Genomic DNA, 15,291 nt, shown 5'->3' with positions numbered 1-15,291 from the left:
GTAACTGTATTCTTACCATTCCTACAAGATTTAATAAGCCACCATCCTGCAAAATGTATTCATAAAAGGGCTATTCCTCTTGATAAAAACTGTGATGATTCAGTGAGCCTTCTCTCTAAGGCAAAATTTGACGCTTTTACATTTTCCTTAGTGGCTATACCTGGACTAGCTGTTGGGGCTTACAGAACCATTATAAAACTGAACTCTGCTATGGTACATAATATTAATCATACCTCTATGGCAATTAATATGCTTCATGAAGAACCAAAACAACATTGTCAAACTATACTTGACCATTGGGCTACAATTCATTATTTGCTATTATTATATCATAAAGAATGTTCAGGAGTTTAATAATGTGTTGCTTTAACTTAGGTGATAACAATAATTCTATTTTAAGGAGTTAGATTACTTTAATGATGTCATTGATAAGGTCCGACAAGATGATGGAGGTTTAGATTTATTGGATTGGCTAACTTCATGGTTACCCAGCTTAGGTCAAACAATTATTCATAGGTGGATGTTTACTAATACTGAGATTGTTATGTTGTGCTTGCTGTTGTCAATGCCTACCCTATTTTTTGCTTCCACCAGCATTAAGAACCAAACAAATATTATTCATTGAAAGGGCTTAAAAAAGGGGCTTTGTGTTTGGGATTGGGGTCCCTGATAACTTCATTGCTGTGGCATGCTAGGTGCTATAATTTCTGTGTAAAGGCATAGGATGCCCAGTTGCTATGGTAATGCCCTCCATGCTAGAGTCTTATCAGTTTCGACCTTAATCTTAGGCACATAACTCCTGGGAATAAAGGAACTTGCTTGTTTGATAACTACAATGATTAACAAAGCCCCAGAGCTCCTGGAGCTGCTCGCCTAACAGTAACTTTGGACAGTGGCCCTTCTTGAGAACTGCACAAATCTCCTAACATTATATATTGTAACTGTAAAATGTAAATGCAGTATAAGCAACATTGCTGATACTCTAAACAATAATATGGTTATGGTACTAATGACCTAATGTAACCTATTGGTATAAATAAACATGGCCGCTTGGACAAAGAGGCACTCTGCCACCTTCCCTGTTTCTACACCTTGTCTGTGTCTCTGTCTCCTCTTTATTATTATTCTTTACACCAGGCAACTCTGCTCGTGTGACTTCTGAGTATGTCCTCTGCTCTGAGGAGTTTCTCTGCATACATCGTGAGTCCTCATTCTCCAGGGCTTAGCTTGGAAATTGTTTCATGTTGGAAGCCTTCCCTGATCTTGTCCTCTCCCTCTATCAGTTCCAGATTTACAATTAGGTAGGATAAAGAGAGGAAGGGAACAGCACAGAGGGACCCTGTCTTTATGGGATTTAGAGTTTTGCAGGGTTTTCATGGGGTTCGCAAGAATTAGATAATTTCTTGTCCAAATACGGTGTAATCTGTACTTTAAAAAAGAGATAGCTTTCTATGTGTAGGCTTTGAGTGATGTTCCACATTTAAGAGAATGAAGAGGTTAGAGAATAATGCCTTTAATGATATCATTGATAAGGTGATGATGGAGGTTTAGACTTATTGGATTGGCTAACTTCTTGGTTACTCAACTTTACTTAGCTCAAACAATTATTCATGGGTGGGGTTTACTAATATTGAGATTGTTATGTTGTGCTTGCTGTTATCAATGCCTACCCTATTTTAATAATAATAACCTTCTATCTATTATTGACATTGTAGTTATCAATAATAGATGGAAGGTTAATCACCAAATGATTCCCAGTGATTACTGTTGAGAGACAATTTTCAGGGGTCTCTCTGTTTCTGCATGTACTATGAATGAGTCTCTACTGTTTTTACTCATCAACAACCAATTTTCTGATTCTCCATACACACCAAGTGGGTATTCAACAATTCAATTCAATTCTGACACTCCTGGGAGTTAGTACAGGCCCTACAGGTTAAAGGCTGTCCTCTACTTCAGACACCAGTGGTTAAGTCTCAGTTATCTTGTACTTCTGATTAACTGGTTATAAATTGGGGTTACCCATGACTCCCTCCTTAGGTTTGATAACTTGCTGGGACAGACTTCATAACTCAGGAACACACTTTTTATTTTATTTATCAGTCTATTATAATGGATTCAACTCAGGAAAAGCCAAGAGGAAGAGATGCCAAAGTGTGTGTAAAGTAGATACCCAAGAGATTCCATGCCCTCTCTGAGTGAGGCGTTTTCCCAGAACCTCAATTCCTTCATCAACCTGGAAACTCTTTGAACCCTGTCATTTAGTGATTATGAAGGCTTCATCACTATAGCCATTGATGGACTATTAAGTTTAGTTCCTCTTACTCCCTGCGGAGATGAGCATTAGGAGAGAGAGTTCCATACTTCTAACCAAGATTTGGTCTTTCTGGTAATCAGCCCTTGACGTTATCTAGAGGTCCACTGAGCATCATCTCATTAGAACAAAAGAGGCTCCTATCACTTTGGAAATTCAGCATGATGGAGAATTCTAGGGGAGAGTTCTCCAAAGAAAAATCACAATAATTTACACACTTGACGATTTAGAAAGGAGCATTTAGGAATTTCACAGTTCTTTTGGAGAATTAGAGAGTAATATGCAATAGTGATATAAAACTAATAAGATGAAATGCAAGGCAATTAATGAATCCAACATAATCCAATATACATACACACATACACACACATATAGTATAGTATATGTTTTAGTATAAAAAATACATTGCATTGAGAGGATGGAAGATAGCTTGGGGTCAGGAACTGGAGACAATATACCACAGATTGATTAACTACCATTTTTTGGAACTATATTTCAAGGAAATTTTTAAAGAACAACCTTGGAAAACAGAGATAGCATCTCATCTGAAGGGAAAACTAGGCATGCTCACTCAGTTCCTTAACCTCAGAGTTTCTCTCTTGGACTGCTATTTATTCTGCATGCAGACACCTATATGGGCCCATCTGAATAACTCTGTGGGAACTGCTTCTTAAGGAATCTGTTAGAAGGCTGATAAATCTTGATCCTATCATTGCTGGGTCTCTGACTCAGGAATCTTTTGTGTTTTACCAGAAACCATGAAACAGTGGTTGTCTATTTTGAAATAAGTATAGTAAAATATCAGATTGTCCATAGTTCTTGATAGTTACATGTCAATAGGTAGAGAAAAGGAGACAAAGAGTACTGTTTACATTTTACTCTGATATTTAGATTATTATCACATGTGTATGTTGCCATTCAAATTTAAGAATTGCAATGCTTTGAAAGGATAGATGTAGGTGCTTCGAGCACACAGTAGACCTCAGCTAAAATAATATATTTTGTTAGGGACCGTCCATAGGTTGCATGTGGGTCACCGTGCATGGAAGCCTAGTGGATAGAGACATCTGGTGTCTGGGGATGACCAGCGAATATTTTCTCTGGTTAATTGCTCAGGGACAATGTGAATCTCTATCCCACTCTGCTGTGGCCCACAGAGCACGTGAGATAGGTATGACCTTCCAAGATGTCAATCAACCTGCTTACTGCAAGATTTTATTAACCAAGACCCTGCCCTTGAAACCTTATCCCTGCCTTAGATGTATCCCCTTAAATAAACCACAGGAGCCATTCTTTCTTTGTTTAGTTCCAGAGCCCATGTGGACTAGATCTATCAGGGGCTTCACCTTTTGTAAATTTATTTCTGAATATTTGTGTTTGGTTATTCACTGATTATTTGAGACTTTAAGTTTTAGGGTGGCTTAGATTCCCCTGAGCAGGAAAAAGAACCCCCCAATGAGATGCTTGCCATCAACCCAGACAATATTTCTATTGCTATTTCTTTGTTTATGTTTCTAGACACTTTTTTTTTTCCTATTTTGGAATTTGAGAATTGTCTTCTGGTACTACTAGCAACTGGTTTCCATATTCCACACTTTCAATACAATGTATTTTTTTCAGACTAAAACAAATACTATATGTATTCATATATATGTATATGTATTCATATATATAACAAATTGGATTACGTTTGACTCATTAATTGCCTTATATTTCATCTTATTAGTTTTATTTCACTATTACATATTACTCCCTAATTCTCCAAAAGAACTGTGAAATTCCTAAATGCTCCTTTCTAAATGGTCAGGTATATAAGTTATTGTGATTTTTCTCTGGAGAACTTTCCCCCCAAATTCTCCATCATGCTGAGGTCTAGACTGGTTCCTGAATATCTAGAATCAGGGACTTACCTTTGCCTCCTTCTTAAGGTCTACTGTAAAGTTTATATAAACCACAGGAAGCATTCTTTCTTTGTCTAGTTCTAGAACCTGTGTGGACTAGATCTATCAGGAGCTTCATCTTTTGTAAATTTATTTCTGAATTTGTGTTTTGTTATTCATTAATTATTTGAGACTTTAAGTTTTAGGGTGGCTTAGATTTGGATGAATTTTATGATAAAATATAATTGTGATGTAATTTTTGAGAACTTTCATGATTAAAAATGTTTACTGATTATTCATACTTTATTATTCATTTAGTTAGATTCACAAACCTAAGTTGAAAATAATTTCTATTACAATGTCAAAGGCATTGTCTATTAACATCAGTGCTTTTTTTTTTTGGTGGTTGTAGGCAAGTACTCTACCAGTGAGCTATACCTCCAGTCCTTAAGTGCTATTTTTTATTACTATGATTCTATACTCTATTTTCTTTTTCTTTGTATTTGATTTTTTTAGTTTTTTTTTTCTGACTGAAAACTTTGGGTTTTTGTTTTATTCCACAGTATTCTGTAATTTTTCATTGATGTATTTTAAAATTTGCAAAAAGATTTTATATTTATTATTTTTTGGGGGGGGGATGGTTACCGGGAATTGAATTTAGGGGCACTCTACCACTGAGTCACATTCCCAGACCTATTTTGTGTTTTATTTAGAGAAAGGGTCTCACTGAGTTGCTTAGTGCCTGAGCTGAGGCTGGCTTTGAACTCCGAATCCTCTTGCCTCAACACCTTGAGCCAAACCTGGGATTATAGGTCTGTACCACCCCACCTGACTCATTATAAGTTTTATCTTTAAAATTTTTTTATTTGTTCTTTTTAGATATATATGATAGTAGAGTATATTTTGACATATTAATTTTTGTGGTTGTATATCATTGTAAGTTTTAAATATATATTTTTTTCTTTTTAAGATATAGTGAACTCCTTTCCACATCCAGTGCGGGTGATGGGAATGGAGTTCCACCAAGAGGTAGAATGGGCTGGCTGTGGAATAAAAGCTGAGAAAGGTTGGGTGGAGAAAAAAAAACACAGGACACAGAAAGTAATTTTAGAAAGTGGGGCAGTAAGGGCTAACCAATCTTAGGGATCAAGCTTCCACAATAAAAAAGAGCACATTGGAGCCCACACTTGCTTTATTTATATCAGGGACCATCAAAGGTTTTCCATGGAATGTTCTTTGCCAAATAAGGCAGGAGGTGGGCTGTCAAATTCTCAATGGTTATGCCCAACTCCTGAGCTACAAGAAGGTCTTCCTAGTAGGTCGGAGATAGAGGTCATGAGCCTTGGGCAATCAAATGCGCAGGGGAGGTGGGATAGTTCCCAAGGAAAAACCTAAATCTCCATGGCTCATACAGAATGAAGAGTCTCAAGTAATTCATGGGTGGTTCCTTGTGGTGAACATCTTTGTCCTGGTAGATCTTTATCAATAGATATGACATCTTATACGAATGTTTTATAGACATATGCCATTAAATGGAGAAATTTTTCTATTTCTAGTTTTTTTCTAGAGCTTTTTTCTTTGAAAACTTTCCATATTTATTTATATACAATTTAAATATTTAACATAAGAAAACATTTTCCCACCCTATTTAATATTTACAAGGTTCTTCAGTTGGAAACAAAAATTCAAAACACAAGCACACTAAGTGACAAGTCTGTGACTCCCTCATCCCATTGTATTCAATAAAACAGGGCTTGCTTTTTCAAATGAGTCCAAGTTGGAGAGGTGGCACTCAACCATAAAAAGTCCAAGTTCGCTTTGATTTTTTCCATCCATTAGGTCAAAGAGGACGCTGCCACTGAGCCTCAGAGTTAGTACTCAAAAATGTGGGCTGAACTGGGGTTGTAGTTGCTCAGTGGTAGAGTGCTGACCTAGCATGAAGGAAACAAACAAACAAAAAATCCCAGCACTGAAAACAAAAGTGGAATTAGTTTAAATGAGATAATTAAAGGATTAATTAGTAGTGGTTAAAGGAAATGAGACTTTTTGTGGATGGGCAATATTGCCACAATACTAACAGAAGCAAAGTTCTCTAAGAACTTTCTGTACCTCTTTATTTACATACATTTTGAACAGTTACTTCAAGATATTTAAAAATTTTAAACAATACAAGAAAAATATGAAGTGAACAGTCATGACACTAAATTAAATTATTTATAAAATCTTAAAAGCCAATCTGGGAACTGAATTCCCTTGTGACTCTAGGCTCTAGTTAAACATTTGTTTTTCCTGTTGATATTATTTCTATTTTATTCTTTCAACTTTATGAAAATTAGCAATTTTTGAGACTACTGATGAGAGAGGATGATGTCTGAGAAATCTAGTCAGCTTTTCACAGGGAACTGGCTTCTCCTCAACTTCCCTCTTTCCCTAAGGTAAACCAACAGGTGCCTTGTCTTCTCCATGTGACTTTTATCCCATACTTCTCTTCAGGGGTGTCTTTAACCAGAATAGGTCCAGGTTCTAGGTTGGTAAGAATACCAGTGTGAAGGACACAGCTTGCAAGGCTGTTTTCCCTCTGATCTGGGAAAATGGAGTCCTCCTTCACAGAAGATGACCCTGGGGTCTGGATATTAGACCAAATGAACACATGAGGAGAGCTCTGAAGTGCATGTGCTGAGAGTTCCCCACAACTTTGTGGACTGAGCACTGGAATGAAGAGCTTTCTGGAAATGTCTTCTTCTGATTGATTGTGACACCCCACTGATTATTAAGGGGATCCCCAATATCTCTGAACTGGAAGATAACTGTCATTTCTCAAAGATTAGACATGGAAACTTGCAGGTGGATTTACTGCTTGAATGTCTTGCCTGGTTTTGGTGATGATGTTTCCGGTGGGCTGATAACCAGCTTTCTACTATTGTGTCAAACTGAGGTGTTACCCAAGAAGTGATGACGCTGTGGACAGTAAGCTTGCTGGGTACCTGTTGAGTGTGGGTGATGGGCCTCTTTGGAGCTCATAGTGATGTTTAGGTCCTCCAGTGGTTGTTGGTGGAATAACAGAGGAGCTTTGTGTGAAGTTCCCCAATGTTTTTTTTTTTTTTTTTTTTTGGGGAGGTATCAATAGGTGAATGAAGGGCAGTTGTTAACCATATGGTGCTGGTTGCCTTTGGGTTGTGGAATAGGCTCCAATTTGTAACCATGCCTGTAGAAAAGAAACAAAAGCTGCCCTGCAAGGCTGTGGCCATTGCTCCTTTCAGCGCCTTCAAGTTTTTTCATTTCTTTTTAAAAAAATTTTTATCATAATTTATTTGTTAGTTTAAAAGCTTCACTCATTGCCTGAGAACGACATGATAGTTGGAATTACAGTTTAACTGGGATCAGTCTTGAAATAGAATTCAGTCTTTTAGAACCTCTGCCTAATACTTAACAAAAGTATTGGCCGTTGCTTTCTAATTTAGGATTCAGTCTGAATGGGACAGCCTATACATCCATATTCTTCTAAACATATAGGTTAAATTAAGATAAATCCAATTTGCAAATACTTGTAAGTTGTCTACTGACCAAACGAGAGATCAACAGCATAAATTGTTGAATTCTTTCCAGACACAGTGTTTTAGTCAGCTTTTGCGGGGCTGTGATAAAAGGACCCAACAAGAACAACTGTAGAGGAGGAAAGGTTTATTGGGGGCTCCCAGTTTCAGAGGTCTCAATTGATAAACAGCAGGCCCCATTCCTGGGGCTTGAGGTGAGGCAGAACATCATGGCAGAGGGGTGCAGCGGATAGAGGGAGGGAGGGGGTGTGGGGGGGAAGAGAGAGAGAGAGAGAGAGAGAGAGAGAGAGAGAGAGAGACAGAGTTCACTTGCCAAAGGCATGCCCCCAATGCCTCACTTCCCCCAGCCACACTCTACTACCTGCTTTCAATTACCACTCAACTAATCTCACCAGGTGATAAATTCACTGATTGGATTAAAGCTTTTAGGACCTAATCATTTCCCCTCTAAACCCTCTCCCATTGTCTCACATGTGAGCTTTTATGGGACACTTCACATCCAAACCTTAACACACAGGCAGAAGACAAAAGTGGTTCAAAGTCAATTGTGCCAAATAATTAAAGTTATTCCTGATATTTTAAATATTCATCTGTTTTAATCAATTTTATTCTTTTATTTATTCTTTTTACTTATACATGACAGTAGAAATGTATCTTGACATACATATGTACATGGACTATAACTTCCCATTTTTGTGGTTGTACATGATGTGGAGTTACACTGGTCATGTATTCATATATGTACTTAGGAAAATTATATCAGATTTATTCTACTCTGTTTTCCATACCCATCCCTCCTCCATTCCCCCCACTCCCTACCTCCAATCTGGTGGAAACCGCCCCATTGTGAGTTAGCATCTGTATATCAGACAGAACATTTGGCCTTTGGTTTTGGGGGATTGGCTTATTTCACTTAACATGATAGTCTCCAGTTTATCCATTTACCTGCAAATGCCATAATTGCATTCTTCTTTATTGGCTGAGTAATCTTCCATTGTGTATATGTACTACTAGAGTTTTTTCACTGTTAATAGATAATAAAATACTTTAATATTTATATGATTTCCCTTCTTTTCTTTTGTTAATGTGGTAAATTACCTTGATTTTTGAATGTTATTAGAATAACTGACTTGTTCAAAATACATCATCTTAAAAAAAATATATTACTGAATTCTGTTTGTTAATATTTTAACATTTTTCTCATTATATTCATTAATACTTATGGCCTGTAACTTTAAGTTTGTTTTAATTTCCTTGTTGGGGTTTGTTATCAATTTAGGTAGGCTTTATAAATGAGTTTGTTTAAGGTTGGGTTTTTTTTTTCTTACATGTTTGGCAGAATTAATTGGTGAAACCACCTGTGCCTGGAGTTTTTTTTTCTAGAAATGTATTTTATAGATTCTATTTAAATAATTGAAATCAGATCATTCAGATTTTATATTTCTTTCCTAGGCTGATCTTGACCTTGTGATCCTCCTTCCTCCATTTCCTAAGTCTCTGGAATTAGATGTGTGATGATAGCTTTTTGTTGTTGTTTAAGAAAAGTCGTATCACTTATGTTATGGGCCAGGCTATATGGGCAATGACCAAACAGACTCCATTTTACCCTGAGACTCCATATCATGTAAGAAACGCTTCTCCCGTGGGAGAGCCCCACCTCTGTACCCATTAATAGTTACCTGCATAACATACTTGGCAACACAAAATAGTAATTCTTATACAATGTAAAATTATTCCCTTTGCTTTCCATTTTTCTTGGGCAATGTACCTTGTCAGAGATTAATTGTCTAGATGTTGGTAACCATTCACTAACTTGTACTCAACTAGGGTCATTTTGACCCACTTCCCTTCTGCTTGCTTGCTGCTGTGCCAATGTGGAAAGTCTTGTGGGTGTAATGCCAGATTCGTGGGACCCCAATAGACTTCCAGGAGCTGAATCCGATGCAATCACCCAAGAGTCTTTATTGCAAGCTCGAGCCTGGACTCACAACCGTTCCCGATGCAGCGGTCCCAGGGAGTGAGTCCCGGTCCTTTGTTCAGTGAGATTTTATAGGTTTTGGGGGGATACTCTATGTGTCACAATATCACACAGCAAATCATTCCCTACCACGGGAAAATCAAGCAACAACTCTTAACATTGATTAGCACATTCACTGGCGGGAACAAGTTGGGTAGGGGTGATTGGTTAGTACAAGAGGAGGATTCCTTTGAACTGATTGGTTTAAGCCATGAGGGGTGTACGTGCTAAACTACATGGTTTCCCAACATGTTATCAACCACCATAAACTACTGAGGGGTCATCTGGCATCCCAGATATTTTCCCTGTGTCATGCTGATTGGTGGTTGCTAGGGGGTTGCTATGGGTCCTCATCTAGCCTAACTGAGTCAGGGACACCTGGTGCCACAGATCTTTCCTGTTATTTGTAGACAAACAACTCAGCAGGGTGGGTATGTGCTTAGGAGTGCTCTGTGAGTTTTTCCCAGGACAAGGGTCATGCCCCCTTCCTTAGGACAGGCTTTGAGGTAGAAGCTGGTTTCTCAAAAATGGAGTCACATCAGTTTCTCATGGGAAATACCAATGTATCCATTGCATTGTCGTACTAACTGCCCAATCCAGCTGTATCTGTATCCAGCTGTATCTGTATCCAATCCAATCTGTATCTGCTTGCTTACAGCTACATCAATCCAGATGTAGTTTTTGTCTTTAAGTATCCTAAAATGCTCAGGCTTGGGGCTGTTGCTTGCAGAGACAGCCAGCTGGCCAGCTGAATAAAGACTCTTCAATTTGGACAAAACTGGGACTTGGTGTGTTTTCTGAGTGACCTGGCCCATGACATTTGGAGGCCCCCAGTGGGATCTACTTTTCTCTCATCTCAGAGATTGCTCAGGACCACCAAGGGAGGTGCAGTGGTGGAGAGATCGCCTTGGAGAAGGTCTCTGAGAGACATTCCTCAGTCCTGGGCCATCCCTCTATCAATCCCCACCCATCTAAAACTACCAAGAGTCATCTGTGTTTCCCCAGAAAAGGTAAGTCTGATCTGTGCAGATCTGCGTCTGAAGAGGCTCGAGGGAAACCTGGACACAGAATTATTTCCCCGGATCCATGTCTAGCAAGACATTGCTTAGTCCTCTGATCTGGTTTTTTTTACTCGGTCCTCTGATCTGATTCTTGTTTTTACTCAGGCCTCTGGTTTGAGTCTGGTTTTATGTCAGTTGAATTTGTCTTTGGTGCCTTACCTGTTGTGTGTTTTATTGTCTGTCTTGTGTTTTTGTCTTGTCTTGATTGTTGTTTGTTATTGTTTGTCCTCTTTGTGTTTTGTGTTAATTTCTATGTCAGTTTGTTTCTAATATTAAAAAATGGTTAAAAAGGTTTTAACTGTGCTCACTAAAGCTTGCATTAAAATGTAAATGGCTCCAACAGGACTAAAAAAAAAATGTCAAAAGTAAAAGCTGAAGGTAAAAGAAGCATTCTAGAAATTGCCTTCATTTAGGAACTGGGCCAGATGGCCAAGAGGGTAGACCATGTCAGTTCCTATAGAAGGCAGATTAGGACTAAAGTATTTTATAAAATTATTATTTCTAAATTGTATAACAAAAAGCACAATTTTGTCTAGGAAATTTGGCTTTTATCTCTCAGTATTTGCAAGCATGAATAACTCCTAACTATTAACATTGGTCCAAAGATTTTTCAATGTCAGGCTAAAATTTAGTGGACACTATCCAAGAAACCAGAAAAACCAGTTTAGAGTCCTGGGGGGACTCTCCCAAGGAGACCAATGGAGCTGCCTCTTTGGAAAGTTCCTTCAGGGAGGAATAAGGCCCAGTCATTTATCTATGTTCCCTTAACTCTTTTTAGCTTTGATGAACAGGACCACCTCAGGAAGAAGGCCAGGAAGACTTTTAAAATTCTATATTTGTTAAATTCACAATTTTGATCTGACATGAGTAGGTTAATATGTTTTTCTGATTATACTCTGCTTTGTTCTAAGGCCAATTTACAAGGGTTAACTCTCAATCTAATAGGTTTTTAAAAAATAACCTACAAGGCTTTTGTTTGTCTGTCTGTTTTGTGTAGGTGCACTGGTGTACTATCCGTCTACATGTATTGCTATGTCTACATATATTTGGTACCAAAAATTGACATATGAGGTCATCAATGAAAATTTTAAAAAATGGATCCAAATACTTTTGGCTCATTTGATTTAAAAAGTTCAATTTAAAAATTGGATAAATAAATAAAAGTAAAAATGCCTTTAAAGTTACTAATGTACAGTTTTGTTTCTAGGAAGTCAAGCAGTTGTTAATAAAATGTTAATGTCTACAAAATGTCTAATATCCATTGTCTCTAGGACTTTTCTTCAACAGAAAAAAATGACTAATGCTGTTCAATGCACTTGTCTGATATCTTGTTATTATTATTTTTTTTAAATAAGTAAATTAGATCTGACATGTATGAAATTAATCATGGATGTGTTCGTTAGAGACATCTGATTGGTTTACAAAATTTAAATGTTACCTGTTAAATATAATATCAAGTACTCTTAACTCCTTAAACTCCATAAGGTAAAATACTTAAACACTATTTGTATGTTCATAAATTGGTAAATTAAAAAGGAGTTTAAAATTACTTTGTGTTATCACAAAAACAAGGTTACTAAAAGTTAAAAGTCCCAACAGGTATAATTCTATATACAAGAGATCAAGAGGTTTCAACTGCATTTCAATTAGATTACTATAAATAACAAAGTATTTCATCTTATTAAAATGGATTAATTTATCTAAATTCAGAAATTTATAAGGGTTATTTCAAGGTATAAACAGAAAGAGGAATCAACAGATTAAAAATTATTAAAAGGTTCTAAATATAAAAATACATTTAGTAAAAGGCAACAACATTGAAGTAAAAGGCAACAATTTCGCTGATCAGAGGGCAAAGGAAGCTGCCTTAATATCTGTGGGGCCACTCACCCTTTTTCCCCGTCAAACCTGATAGAAAGTTACCACACAAGCCTTGTTACTCTGATTCAGATGTGGAACAATTTAGCCTATTAAAGGTCACCCAAAATCCACAAGGGTGGTCCATCCTGCCAGATGGAAAAATCTTTTTGCCTGAAATTCTGGGACATATTCTCATCCGGCAGCTTCACTGAGGTTCCTACCTGGGGGAAACGAAACTTATGGAAGTTTTAAAAGAAAGATATTATTTCCCAAAGATGTCCCACTGGGTCCATCAGGTGATCTCCCGATGCACCACCTGTCTCCAAGTAAATTCCAAAAGAACCCCACATAACCAGAATGGTACCCGCTTCGGAGGATCTTTTCCAGGAGAACATTGGAAAGTGGACTTTACTGAGGTAAACCCTGGACCATATGGATACAGGTACCTGCTTGTTTTCATAAACACTTATTCAGGATGGACCGAGGCTTTCCCAACCAGGTCAGAGACAGTCCAAATTACCATTAAAAAGTTAATTTATGACATCATTCCCAGATTTGGAGTACCTTTATCTATAGGATTGGATAATGATCTGGCCTTCACTGCTAAAGTCACCAAATTGGTTACAAAGGCACTAGAAATAAATTGGAAACTTCTCTGTGCTTATAGACCCAAAGTTCAGGACAGGTAGAAAGAATGAATAGGACCGTAAATGAAACTTTAACAAAACCAATCACAGAGACTGGCGAAAACTGGGTAGATCTCCTTCCCTTTGAGCTTTTACATGTGCGCTGCACCCCTTATAAAGAGGGAATCACCCCCTTTGAAGTGATGTTTGGCCAACCACCCCCTTGGTTCCAATGTTAAGTGATGACATTGCTCAGAAACTTGCTAATGAATGAACATCTTCTCAGTTTTTTACAGGCCCTGTACCCCATCCAAGATCACATAAAACAAGTCTTTGGATAGGGCATATCTCCTGTGTCTCAATCCCATGATCAAAAATCTCAACATACTCTACAGCCAGGGGACTTGGTCTACATCAAAAGACACTCGCATGCTTCGCTAGAACCTTGCTGAACAGGCCCGTGGACAGTGCTCTTCACCACTCCGACCGCCATCAAAATAGCGGGAAAATCTGCCTGGATTCATTGGACTCACATCAAACCGGCTCCCCTACAGGACCAGAGTGATCAACCGGAAAGACAGACTGTTCACAAAACCTTAGATCTGCTAAAGATAAGATTACAAAAAATTTGATCTTCTCTTTGCAAATTCTCTATTTCAGTTGATAAAAGCCAACCCTAACCCTCATGCCCCGCAGCAGTTCAGATGGGAATTATGGGATACTCAGAGCGGTTCTCTTATTAAGTCTGTAACCATAGTTAACCAACAATTACCCACTTTTAAACTGGATATATGTGATTTTACTAAGTATATGGTCCAAAACATTTGTTTGCACTGGTTCCGTAGAGACCTAAGGGGAGTCCAATTCTATATATGTCCAGATGAACAAAACGCCAATTGTGAAGGACCTAACAGCTACCATTGTAGAAACTGGGTGAGACTATAGCCCCCTGGAAAACAGAGGTAGACTCAGATCTTCACATTATCTATGAAAATTCCCCCCCAAATTGTGATACACATTTTATTAAATGTCCTCCCTTTTACCTTCAAATAAAATCCCACTCCACTTCCTGGCCTGAAGGTAAGACATGGGGGCTCAGAATACACAAATCAGGACCTGACCCCGGGATAGAGTTTACCATACAACAGTACACTGAAAGGTCTCTTAAGCTAAAATCATTAAGCCCAAGTGCTCCTCTATATCCAACCTCAAAACTCCCAATTTTAAAGCTACCCAAATCCATGCATGCTGTACCTCCAAAGAGTCCCCAAAGTCTTAAACCTACTCCCTTTACCCCTTTACGCTACACCCATAAAATAATAGCAGACAGTTCCAATCCGGTCTCTCAGAACCCCTTACTTAATACCTTAGACACAGTGTTCTTATTCCTGAACTCTACTTCTCCCAATTTGACTTCTGAATGCTGGCTCTGCCTAAACCCAGAACCACCTTATTATGTAGAAATAGGAGCCAAAGTTTTCATTCAGGATTTACAAAATCTCACTACTCTAGATGATACCATCTGTCCTTGGGGTCACTCCCCCAAACTCACCCTAGGGGACTTACAAGATAAGGGTTCATGTTTAAAAACCCCATCATATGACTTATACACTTCACCCTATCAGGACGCCTGTTCTGAAGTATACAATCTGACAGGGGTATCCTCGAACTACCTTAAAGCGCCCCCAGGAACTTGGTTTTCATGTCTGACAGGATTGACACCTTGCTTACCACAAAGCTTGTTTGATGCTAGAACAGAGTTTTGTGTAGCTGTTCATATTATGCCCCAAGTTTATTACTATAGCAGAACTGCAGGTTTTGAACATTTTGAAGTACTAATGTCAAATAGATACAAGAGAGCAGCCCCCATACTTGTCCCTTTCCTAGTAGCTACTGGATTTGCTGGGTCTACCACTATTGGAGCCACTGCCCTAATTTTACAGGATCAGAACTTCAAGCTTCTTAGTTCTCAGATAAAC

The 15,291-nt window shown here is 38.1% G+C and overlaps 1 pseudogene; it reads right to left on the bottom strand.

The window, feature by feature from the left end:
• Nucleotides 1-6,578: 6,578 nt before the first annotated feature.
• On the bottom strand, nucleotides 6,579-10,580 carry LOC114080554 (RAD9, HUS1, RAD1-interacting nuclear orphan protein 1 pseudogene; annotated as a pseudogene).
• Between the last annotated feature and the right edge of the window lie 4,711 nt (nucleotides 10,581-15,291).

This window comes from Marmota flaviventris, chromosome 6 (assembly GCF_047511675.1).
Source record: "Marmota flaviventris isolate mMarFla1 chromosome 6, mMarFla1.hap1, whole genome shotgun sequence".
Lineage (NCBI taxonomy): Eukaryota > Metazoa > Chordata > Mammalia > Rodentia > Sciuridae > Marmota > Marmota flaviventris.
This window is presented reverse-complemented; position numbering and strand designations above follow the sequence as displayed.